Consider the following 12,053-nt stretch of genomic DNA (forward strand, 5'->3'; position numbering starts at 1 on the left):
AAGCCCCAGTTTTCTCATCTGAAAGAAAGGGAAAACATCAAAACAAACCCTCTGGGGCTTCCCTGGTGGCGCAGTGGTTGGGAGTCCACCTGCCGATGCAGAGGACACGGGTTCGTGCCCCGGTCCAGGAAGATCCCACATGCCGCGGAGCGGCTGGGCCCGTGAGCCATGGCCGCTGAGCCTGCGCGTCCGGAGCCTGTGCTCTGCGGTGGGAGAGGCCACAACAGTGAGAGGCCCACGTACCGCAAAAAAAAAAAAAAAAAACCCTCTTTCTAAACTCTGATCCACAGGATCATACAACATCCAGATTTAAGTGGGATGGAGAGGTTACTGCAAGAAAAATAGGGGCATAAGGTTAGGTTCATATTTTTATATTATTTTACCTATAAATGCAGTATTTCCAGTAGGAATTTGAAGACAAATGATCTATGTTTCTATGGTTTTCTATGAAAGGTGTACCTGAGGCAGGGCTCTTTCTGGATGGAACCCCACATAGGGGTAGGGGTCCTCAGGAGGCACTTCTTGCCAAATGCAGACAAGGGGTGAGCCTGCCGACCAGTGTGGCATTCCCGTCACGACAGGCTCCGTTTTCTGACCTTTGCGCACTTTCTAGGGGTGTCCAAACCTTTGCATAACTGTGCAACATCTTGCTAGAGTTTTTATTTGTGAATAAAAGATGCATTAATTGTTAAAAATACTCAACTCTTACTCAACTTAATTCAACTCTTATGAGTCGACTCTAAACCATCCAGGACACCTCCAGCAATGCAGAATCTTCTGCTAGGTAGTTCACTCCATTTTTGCATAGCACTAGTGATCACAGATGTCTCCTGACAATATGCCTTCAGTAACTTCTTCACTCACTCTTCTCTCTTCTAGTCACACAAACATCTAAATTGCTTTACTAAAAACAGACAAATTTTGGAATTTCATTTGCAAGGTCATAATGTCACTATTTTAGTTAAGAAAAAAAGCTTTTTTTTCTTCCAGTGGAAATAGCTTGAAACTCAGTTGATAATTCTTACAACTGGTACTAAACAAAGGTGGGGGGAAAAAACAATCAGAACTGGTAACAGCAGGCCAACACCAGACAAAGAGCAGGGAGAAAGGGAATTTTCCACGCAAAGGAGATTGTTCACGTGGATAATTCAAGGCCACAATCATTTTCCACCCCCAAGTTTGTGTGTTGTATGCTTTCTTTCAACTGAATTACTTTAATATTGTTTGTGTCCATGATTCATTTACCTAGCCAAAAATAGGCTCACCAATGAGTTTTGCAGCTGTCCTTTTAAACACCAGATCAACAGGCCTAATTTAAGTAAGAACACTGGCTACACAATGCCTAGCAAATAACTTCTTAATGTGCTTCTATTAATTAACATTACTAATAGATATTCTCTCATTTTTCAGGGTTTTTATGGTTCTAACACTACAAGTCTATGCAGATTTGAATTTGTTAAGCAAATGATTCATATAATTTTATTTGCATAACTGGAGTAGATAAAAGAAGGAAAAGATAAAAATTCTACTACTGCATTTGCTATTTTCTTTCAATCCTTTATAAACAATGGAGATAATCTTTTTTTTCAACAAAAGAGTTTAACATCTGCCTTTTATAATACTGTTATTTCTTGTGAACACTGTGTTTGAAATGCTTGTTCCTCAGAATTACTTGCAAATATCAAACAACTAAAATTTCAAAAAAAGAGACACGTGCACACCTCCTAACTCCAGTAAATACATGATTAACTGAAAGCTGGAACCGACCAAACAGAATTCCAGATTACATGGAACTTGTCCTTCCCACATGACTTTTACAAGAAAGTAGGAAACTACCAAAAAATAGTATTTATTTAAAGCAAAGGACTTCCTGAACATATTTACAGGCCATTATATATCTAGCCTGTCTATATTTGGTACACTTAAAGATTATACAAGAAGAACAAATGTTTACAATGAACACTTATCTCTACCTCAAATCCTGTGGAACAAAGTAGAATATAAGTAGAGAGTATCTTTATCTCTGTAACTCTACTGCTTGGCACCATGATTACAATTCCATACTGAAATATTTGTGTTAACAAATTAATAAACAGTGGTGAATCAGAGGCAAAAGATATTAAATGTTTAAAGATTTGTGACTGTGCAGTACATGGAATCACAGTACAGTACAGTGTAGCAAAATCACAGAATCTTAAGGTTTAAGGAAACTCTGTAGAGCTATCTAGCCCTTCTCAGTGCAGGAACATTCTCATGTTTAAAAAGAATAGCGTAGTATCAAGTACTCTACTGGACACACACAATCATCTCATGACCTCACAATATTCTTACGAGATAGACATACTAAACATTAATCTTGCAAACAAGGAAACGAAGATTCAGAAAGTGAAGGAGGGAAGAGGAGGAAGAAGAAAAAGAAAGAAATGTCACAAGTTGTTGCCAATTCTTTTCTATGATCTAAAATCCAAGGATAAACAAGAAATAAAGCAGACAAGATGAAAACGTGTCTCCCCTGCCCTGTGTCCAATGCACATCCCAACATTCCGTAATTAATTTACTGAGATATATGTAATAAGCCAAGCCAGTCCCTGGAACACACCATACACAAAAAATGTTAGCTTCCTGTCTTCTCCATATGTTACAGCATTGCTGTGACAAAGATATTTAGGATCTGTTCCCAACTTCGAAAGTTCGGGAATTATCACATAACTAGAGTTTGGAGGAATGCTAAAACCCATTCCCCTAAGAATACCCAGTACAATTGTGTTTTTCATTTTAACTTGAAATTCAATAAGTATGTTTCTTTTTCCCCCCAAGGAGATAAATAACTGGAATGACTGAATACAGCACAAAATACAGGCATGGGAAAAGGGTGGCAGTTTTAGCTTTGAAATTCACCATGCTTGTCAGTTAAAGTCAGACTTAATGCATTAATTTATTCTGAAACATTAATTAACTGGAGCATTTTTGCATTTAATTTTCTCTGGCATTTTAGAATCTATTCTAAGCCCTGTGGAAATGGCAGGTCTGATGTTATTAAAGTTAGCCTTTCAGAAAGTCCTCGAACTGAAGACTCTTTAACACGTTAAAAAATGCTGAGAGTCCAGATAATGCAAATCTAAAGTATTATTAAAGGGTATCCTTTACACATGAAAAAAAAAATTCTTAATTTTATTAAAAATAAGTTCAACTGTTAGGAAGGCTTCCATTTTATATACTATTTGGGCTCTTCAAACTCCTCCTAAGAAACATCTAAAGCCCATTTCATTTCTTTCATTCATTCATTCATTCATTTTTTCATTCATTCAGATATCTATTGCATGCCAAGACCATGCCAGGCAGGTACTGTTCTGAGCAGGGCAAGCAGGGTCCTGTTCTTGTGCAGCTTACAGTCTAGATGGGAAAGTGACAAACAAACAGACCAGAAAATATCTACAAGTGATGAGAACAATAAAGAAAACGAAAGGATAATATGATCAAGAGTGACTGGGAGAAGTCATTTATGTCAAGTCTTAAATGATGACAAGTGGGCCACACAAAGATCTGGGGATAAACATCTCAGAGAGAGGGATTGGACGTTGTCGGTGGGAAAAGGTGAGAGTGAGCTCGGCAGGTTTGAAGGCAGGAAGGTCACAGTGACTGAGCCACAAGGCAGGGGATGGCGTCACCTACTGAGACAGGGACACCTGGGCGAGGAACAGAGAGAGAGAGAGAGAGAGAGAGAGAGAGAGAGAGAGAGAGTGTGTGTGTGTGTGTGTCTGCAGGGGTGGTGGGGTTCAAGAGCTCTATTTTGATGTGAGTTTTTGATGCCCATCTAAAAAAGTGGTTCAAATAAAAAAAATAAATGATAGCAATTACATGATCACTCAGCATCCAGGGAGGAATTTGGAATGGATGGTGCTGACTACGGCCACACTGGGTAGAAAACCTTAGTTCTCTAGCCAGCTTTATTCCATTCCATGAGTCACTTTAGATACTCAATTTAATCAAGCAATGTTTAATTTCACATGGCCCAAATTCAATTAGTAAGCAAATCATAAAACATCTATTAAGGAAAGACAGTCCTTTTGGAAACCACACAGATTATTTCTATTTTACAGCTATTGTGTGCTTTCAAACACACAAATTCTTTCACAGAATGCAAACCAACAGATGCCTTAAACATATGTGGCAAATTTTTTAAAACTTAAAATGTATGCAAAAGAAGCGGTGCAACAGATATTAGAGGCAAAAGACTTTTAGTTGTGGCTTCCAACACAAAGAACTGTTGTTTGGCTAGTGGACATCTGTGTGTGTGAGCATGTTTGTGTATATGTTTGCCCGGATGAGAGGGGATGTTGGCTGACAGGAAGGAAGGAGAGCTCACCTCCTCTCCAAGTCACTGTCCCAAATGATTACACTTCCTTACTTGGGATTCTTTGAGCTTGAATTTATTTATTTATTTATTTAGTTATTTGCGGTACGCGGGCCTCTCACTGTTGTGGCCTCTCCCATTGCAGAGCACAGGCTCCGGACGTGCAGGCTCAGCGGCCATGGCTCACGGGCCCAGCCTCTCCGCAGCATGTGGGATCCTCCCGGACTGGGGCACGAACCCGTGTCCCCTGCATCGGCAGGCGGACTCTCAACCACTGTGCCACCAGGGAAGCCCCTGAGCTTGAATTTAGATGGATTTGATATAAATTATTTTTTTTAAAAGGTGACACAGACGTGGGAAAAATGAAACTAGACATCTTACTCAAGTGTAAAATTATGAGGCAGCACAGAATTCCATGACTGCATCTACTTCCCAAGCCTCAGTCTCCAGAAGCCAAGGAAATATCATTGTATCTTGTGTTTCTTCACTTTCCAAGACATTTTTGTGTCTGACCTTCATCAGCCTGAGGGCAAGCAAGACCTACATACTTCAGATTATTTGAATTTATGGATTATGATTATAATACACACAAGGGCCAAGAGTTCTGAATCTGAGTGTCCTTGCCAATATTTAGGAAAGGGCTGCCTTCCTCTTTATTCACATCTTGAGGGGAGAGAATTCCTCTGTAATTAGCTGTCTGGCAGTAGATAGGGCCTAAAAACTCGTCTTGAGAACCTCAGAAACAGTATTTCTCATACCTACAAATGCTACGAATTACCATGTTCTCCGAGAAACTGTCAAGGAATAATATTAACAACTGTCAGAGTTTGAATGAACAGCCCCTCTCTCATCCAATAGGAGAGAAAGCCTCTCTAACCGGGTGCCAGAGTCTAGAGCATCTTGTGAAGTGCTGCCTTCAAACCTGTTCACTAATCCAGTCTAAGATGAGGGGGTGCCCACATGAACATAAAACCCTGGGTGCCTGAAAGAGACAGTCCTCATGGGGGAGCAGAGAAGTAAAACAATTACAACCATGAGAAAGAACGTGTTGAAGTCTCACAGGATGGGTTTTGAAGGACAAATAGGAGTTGGTCAGGTTAAGAGGGTTGGGAGACAAAGAAGACATTTCAAAGAAGGAGCCAACTGTGTGAGGATAAGGAGGCAAGACGGAGTGTGATGTCTGGGGAACAAGCAGACCCCCTGGATTACAGCACAGGGCGGGGGGAGGGGAGAGGAGAGGATGAGGCTGTGGAAGAGGCTGATGCCAGCGCCACACAGAAGGGCCCTAGAGGTCCTGCTAGAGTGTGACGACCACCCCGAACGAAATGAAGATGCACTGAAGAATTCTGAGTTCAGGGTGTGTGGTGGGGGAGTGGGGCTCGTGACATGATTAACTTTGCATTTTAGAAACAGCACTGGCAGCCACTGGAGAATGGGTTGGGGTCAGGCTGGGGGCTCGGGGGTGCACCATGATCAAGGAACAAAGATAACAGAAGACGAAAATAACAGCCAGCCTTTCACCTGCCACTTGGTAGGAGGGGGCTTTGGTTTACACTGTCTTCCTGCTTGTTTCATGTGTGTTATAACATATTCTACTATTAAGGGTGTGTATTTTCTTTGTCTACCTACCTGGCAGAGGCCTCTGGGTTGCTATAATCCCACAAAAATATAAAATGGATGGGAAAATGCTGCAAAACGTCTGAGTATCACTAGCAAGTATATTGGACTATTGAACGAGGGTTCACATTCAGGAGGGGAGCTAAGTCGGTAATGAAGGCAAAACGAACAGTAAATCTAGGAAGCCAACACTCTGGCTAGCAGATGGCCAGATGGTTGCCCATTAATGGCGGACCACTAGCCCTCTTTACCCCAAAAGATGTACTTTTTGCATGCAAGAATCCCAAGTATTTTAAGTTTGTGTCTCCCCATGTGACCTACAGCCTCGACTTTCAGCTCAAGTGCCACCGCCAAGCCAGAGCTTGACCTGTCCTCCCTAAGCCCCGCACATCCCATCTGCACCACATCAACTGCAACTATATCTCCTTGAGAATCTCTGTCTATGAATGGGGGTTGCTTTATATTCATCTTCGCTCTCAAGGCCTGGCACATAACTCAGTGTTTGTTTTAAGAAACACTGTCAGTTAAAGGTTGCTCTAAAAATATTGCACAGCCACTGTGAAAAAGAGCCTGGCAGGTCCTCAAGAAGTTACCCATAGAATTACCATATGACTGGCAATTCCATTACTAGGTATATACCCAAGAGAATCGAAAACAGGTATTCAAACAAAAACTTATACACAAATGTTCAAAGCAGCATTATCCATAATAGCCAACAAGTAGAAACAACCCAGATGTTCACTGACTGATGAATAAACAAAATGTGATTTATTTACACAACGGAGCATTACTCAGCCATAAAAAGGAATGAAGTACTGATACATGCTACAATGTGAATGAACCTGAGGAACATTATGTTAAGTGAAAGGAGCCTGTCACAAAAGGCCAGATATTATATAATTCAACTTATATGAAATATGCAGAATAAGCAGATCCATAGAGACGGGAAGCTGATGAGTGGTTTCCAGGGGGCAGGGGGCGGGGTGGCAGGGAGGGAGGAATAGTGGATGGCTGCTTAGTGGGTGTGGGGTTCCTTTCGGAGTGATGAAAATGTGCTGGAATTAGACAGTGGGGACAGTTGTACAACACTGTGAATGCACTAAAAAACACTGATTTTTACACTTTAAAGCTGTTAAATGGTGAATTTTATGTTATGCGAAAAAAACACATCTTTGTGAATCTAATCTCACTGAAGACCCAAGTAAGTGAACCTTCTTAGCCTGTGTAAGTGTCCATCTGTCCTTCTTTTCTCTCTCTTTCCTCCATTCCCGGCTTTCTAGGAACCTGGGACAAAGTCAAGCAAACCCTTCAGTCCTCAATTTCATCTGCAAAATGGGAGCTGCTCTAAGATGATGGACTTCTAACCTTTTCTGCTCTAACATTTGACGGATAATTTATTGGGATGATGTAAATCCTATGCATGGACACCCCCTAGCAGAGAATGGGTACTGGGTTGAAAGTTCCCCTTCCTCCAAAGTGCTTGCATCATGCCAGCTGATGAGGTGATTTGCCAAAGAATTTTAAGAGTCTGTCTACGTTCCCTGAAAGTTCAGAAAGGTAGCAAGAGTTACAAAGAAAGCTGATAACCTATTCTTCTAAGGGAAAAAAAAAAACCCTCCCAAAATGCATTTTTCTTTGGTTTTTAATTAAAACTGACCTTTCAGAATCTATGGCTGGAGGCAGCTATAGTCATGAAAAGTGATGTCCTTTGCTGGTGATACTCGGAGTGTGGCAGTACGGTGAAAAAGGTTAGAATCATCATAGAATCCGGGGGTCACCACCTAATTGTTGGGGTGCGGAGTGGGCGAGGAAGACACAGATCGAGACATTACAGTCACTTGACAAAAGACTGATGCAACCTTATTTGAAACTCACTGGGAATGAGGGGTATTCTTGGGAACTTAGTCTCAGCTTTTCCTTTAATGCTTCCAATAATCAGAAAAACAAGGAGTTTTTAAAAAAAATTGTCTAAAAGAGATGAAAATTTGACTGCAGGGGTCACCAGCCTCTTAAACTCTGAATGAGGTGGGACCAGTGCCTGGTCTAAGGGGTAGGAAGGAAGGAAGGAGAAAGGCTGGGAGGAGGAAGGTGAGAATTAGGGAGATCTAAAAGAAATGCATCTGCTTTGCTTCTTCAAAGAAGGTGGCGGCGGGCGGGGGGGGGGGGGCGGGCGGGGGGAGGCGTGGGGCAGGTATGGTTACAGAAAAGCTGCTGAATGGCTAAGTGCTTCACTCACGGCCTATTTTCAGTAAAATCCAAAATGTTTTCTTCTGCGCTATCTCAGCTGCCTCCTTTCTTCCTCAGGCAAGTCAACCCACGCTGAATAACAAAAGAAGGGGAAGCTGCCTGGAAAAGAAAAACCTTCAAGGGACACTTGAAGAAAAGCTCTGCTGAACTGAGATTAAATGATTTCTCTACTACTATTCTTGTGTTCTTGATTGTAAATGAAGGTGAAGCTATTTTGATATGTTTATTAGCCATTTGTATTTCTCATGGGATTTTTCATATCATCTCTACACTTTTCTATTCCATTGTCTTCCCTTGGTGGTTTGTAGGAGCTTTCTATAAGTTTTGAATATTAACCCTTTATCTGTTACATAGTTTCATGTGTTTTCTCCCAGTTGGCTATTCATACTTTAATTCTGTTTATAGTTTTTTTCACCATAATTTCATAAAACTGAATTTGTTAGACATTTTAAGACTTCAGGGCTGCCTGTCATGCTTTTAAAGGCTTCCTCCACAACTATAAATATATATTGCTTTATTTTCTTCTAGGATTTTATAGATTTGAAATATAGTATATGGCATAAAATAGGGATCTAGATGTGTATTTTCCCAAGGAGACTGCCAGTTGGCTTAATACTATATATTAAATAGCCCATCCTTTCCTACTGATATGAAAGTTTTATCTTTATCATACACTAAAGTCTCATGTACACATGGACCTATTTAAAGATTTTCCATAACATGTTTTAAAATCTAGTAGGGCAAATTCCCAACAATTATTTCTTTTTAAATACATTTGGGGGCCATTTTTGCTTATTTATTCTTTTGTATGAGCTTTAGAAGCCATTTGTCAAGCTTTAAAAATAAACTGTTAGGATTTTATTGGAATTGCATATGTGTTACATTAATTTGGAGAAAATTTATAATACTGAGTTCCTGGCCAGAAGTGGGATGTATCTCCGTTTATCAACATCTCTTCATCGCTTCAGTAAAGTTTTACTGTTTGTCTGATATACATTTTTTGTTAATTTTACATTTATATTTTTATAGATTGTGATGCAATTGTGAGAGGTATCTTTTTTCCCATCATGCTGTATATGTGGTTAATGCTATTATAGGGGAAATACTCATTTTGTTGATTCATCATAATCTAATGATGAATCAATCTTACTGAATCTTTTTCACTTTTAACTGATTGCTTCTGATACTACATAGAGAGATGATCATATGCATTTTATCCTATTAGTGAATTATACTGGTTTCCTAATATTGGACTATCCTTACCTTCCTAGACTAAGCTTACAACATGGTGGTGTATTATTATTTTGGTATTTTTCTGTACTTGGCTTGCACCTATATTGATAAGTGAGATGTGACCATTTTCTTGGTCACATTCTTGTCTGGTTTAGGTAACACAACAACTTGAGCTGGTCTGTAGGAGAAACCTGTTTGCTTCCTGCCTTTACGCTTTGGAGGCATACAAATTGCCAAGACCAAAATCTGTACCTCGTATTTAGGAGGGAGGAGATAGGCTACTTTTCAAAAAGAATTAGATGATTGGTTAGCATGGAAATGGAAGGATGAATGGTTGGATGGATGGAAGATGGAAGAGTAATTTTCTTCTATGGTTATTTTCTATTCACATATTCCTTCCTATCAATTTTGACAACTTATAATTGTTTAAAATTTGGAATTTGTTACTGAAAAGATAGGTGCGTAGAAAATACTTGTAAACCTTTGGTTATATCTCTTCCCTCTTTTCCCCAGTTAAGCTTGCCAGAAATGTTCCTATTTTATCAATATTTCCAAAGAAATGGTTTTTCAGTTTTATTTATCAAATCTGTTAGGGTTTTTCTTCAATCTTATTTTATATGATTTCTGAATTTATAGTTATTGCTCATGTTATTTGACTTTTGGAATAATATTATTGTTCTTTTCTCAAGTATTAATTTGAATACTTAGTTTACTTATTTTCAGCAATTCTAAGTTTTTTAAAAATTGTCTTTAAGACTACAATTTGTACTCTGAGAACTGCTTTGGCCACAGTATATGGGTTTCTGTATGGAGTGTTCTCATATCCAGTTAATTTAGAAACAGTCTGCTAAATAGACTTATATTCTTATAAGACTATTCTTATTCTTATAAGAATAGTCTTATGATTTTATTCTTTCACTCAGAGTTTAAAAAATGTTCACACAACAAAACTGTACACGAATGTTCACAGCATGATTATTCATAACAGCCAAAAGGTGGAAATAACCCAAATGGCTGTTGACGGATGACTGGGTAAAAAATGGCATAATCAAACAATGGAATATTAATGAGTTATATAAAAAGGAATCAGGGGCTTCCCTGGTGATGCAGTGGTTAAGAATCTGCCTGCCAATGCAGGGAACATGGGTTCAAGCCTTGGTCCAGGAAGAGCTCATATGCCGCGGAGCAACTAAGCCCATGTGCCACAACTACTGAGCCTGCATTCTAGAGCCTGCAAGCCACAACTACTGAGCCCGTGTGCCACAACTACTAAAGCCTGTGCTCTGCAACAAAAGAAGCCACCACAATGAGAAGCCCGCACACTGCAACAAAGAGTAGTAGCCCCTGCTCACCGCAACTAGAGAAAAGCCCGTGCACAGCAATGAAGACCCAACACAGCCAAAAATAAATAAACATTTAAAAAAAAATTTTTAATAAAAAAAAAGGAATCAAGTACAGATTCCTGCTGCAACATGTATGAACCCCGAAAACAAGCTAAGTGAAAGAAACCAAATACAAAAGGACACGTATTCGAATCTTCCATATTCCATGTGTATGAAACGTCTAGGCTTGGCAAATACAGAAAGAAAGGAAGTAGGTTAGTGGTTACCAAGGGCTGAGGAGAGAGGTGAAGGAGAAGTGATTACCAATAGGCATGGGGTTTGTTCCGGAGGTGACGAAAATGTCCTGAAATTAGACAGTGTTTATGGTTGCATAATTCTGTGAATATACTAAAAACCACTGAACTGTACACTTTAAAAGGGTGAATTTTATGGTATGTGAGTTGTATCTCAAACAACAAATACAATAGGTATAAAGACCAGTATTTTCAAATGTCCAAACTGTTAGATTGGGGGAAGGCTGATATCTGACATCTAGTATTACTGTATCTTGTTTGAAGAACCTCGACTACGTATGGGGCCTAACTTTTGAAATGTACAGAGATTTTCTTTGTGACTTGGTCTGTACTCGATTTTTGTGTCACACGAGCACTTGAAAAGAGTATATGTTCTCTTTTTGTTGAGTATTAATACTCCCATTAAATCAAGCATTACTAATGTTTTCTGTATGTTTTCTTTTGTTATTAATTATCTGGACAATTTCTGAGAGGGACATTATGACTGTTTTTTTAAAAAAACTACTGTTATATTTTAAATGAATAAAATTTACTTACTATAAATAATGTCTCTAATCTAGTAAAATTCTACATTTTCTCCTACAAATTGGCTTCTGAATACTAATTTTTCCAGCTCCTTTTGCATATTCTTCATCTGTTGTACTTATAACCAACGAATCTCTCCAACAAGCTCCCCCCCATCCCCATCCATCCTACAGTGCTGAAAAAATGTCCTGGGATTCATATGTAAACACTCACAAAGGTCAGTGCAACAAAAGAGTGTTGTAAATGACACATTCCCTCAATATTTAAAGCCTGCAAATAAGAACAATGAAAATCAAATAGTAACCCAGACTAAAGCAAAAATCACAAGGAAAGAAATCACACCTAAAATCGATCTAGATGGGCGTTAGAAAACCTACCATGTGATTTTGTGACAGAAACTAAACACTCTAGTGTGGCCCAGTGTGAAAGAAAAAACTACTG

At 39.3% G+C, this 12,053-nt stretch overlaps 1 protein-coding gene across 3 annotated transcripts in view; it reads right to left on the minus strand.

The window, feature by feature from the left end:
• The window catches only part of JAZF1 (JAZF zinc finger 1), a 340,773-nt gene that overhangs the window by 193,594 nt on the left and 135,126 nt on the right, over window positions 1-12,053 (minus strand). The gene's annotated exons all lie outside the window — the stretch shown is intronic.

This window comes from Mesoplodon mirus, assembly GCF_964341445.2.
Source record: "Mesoplodon mirus genome assembly, chromosome: 9".
NCBI classification, from domain to species: Eukaryota; Metazoa; Chordata; class Mammalia; order Artiodactyla; family Ziphiidae; genus Mesoplodon; species Mesoplodon mirus.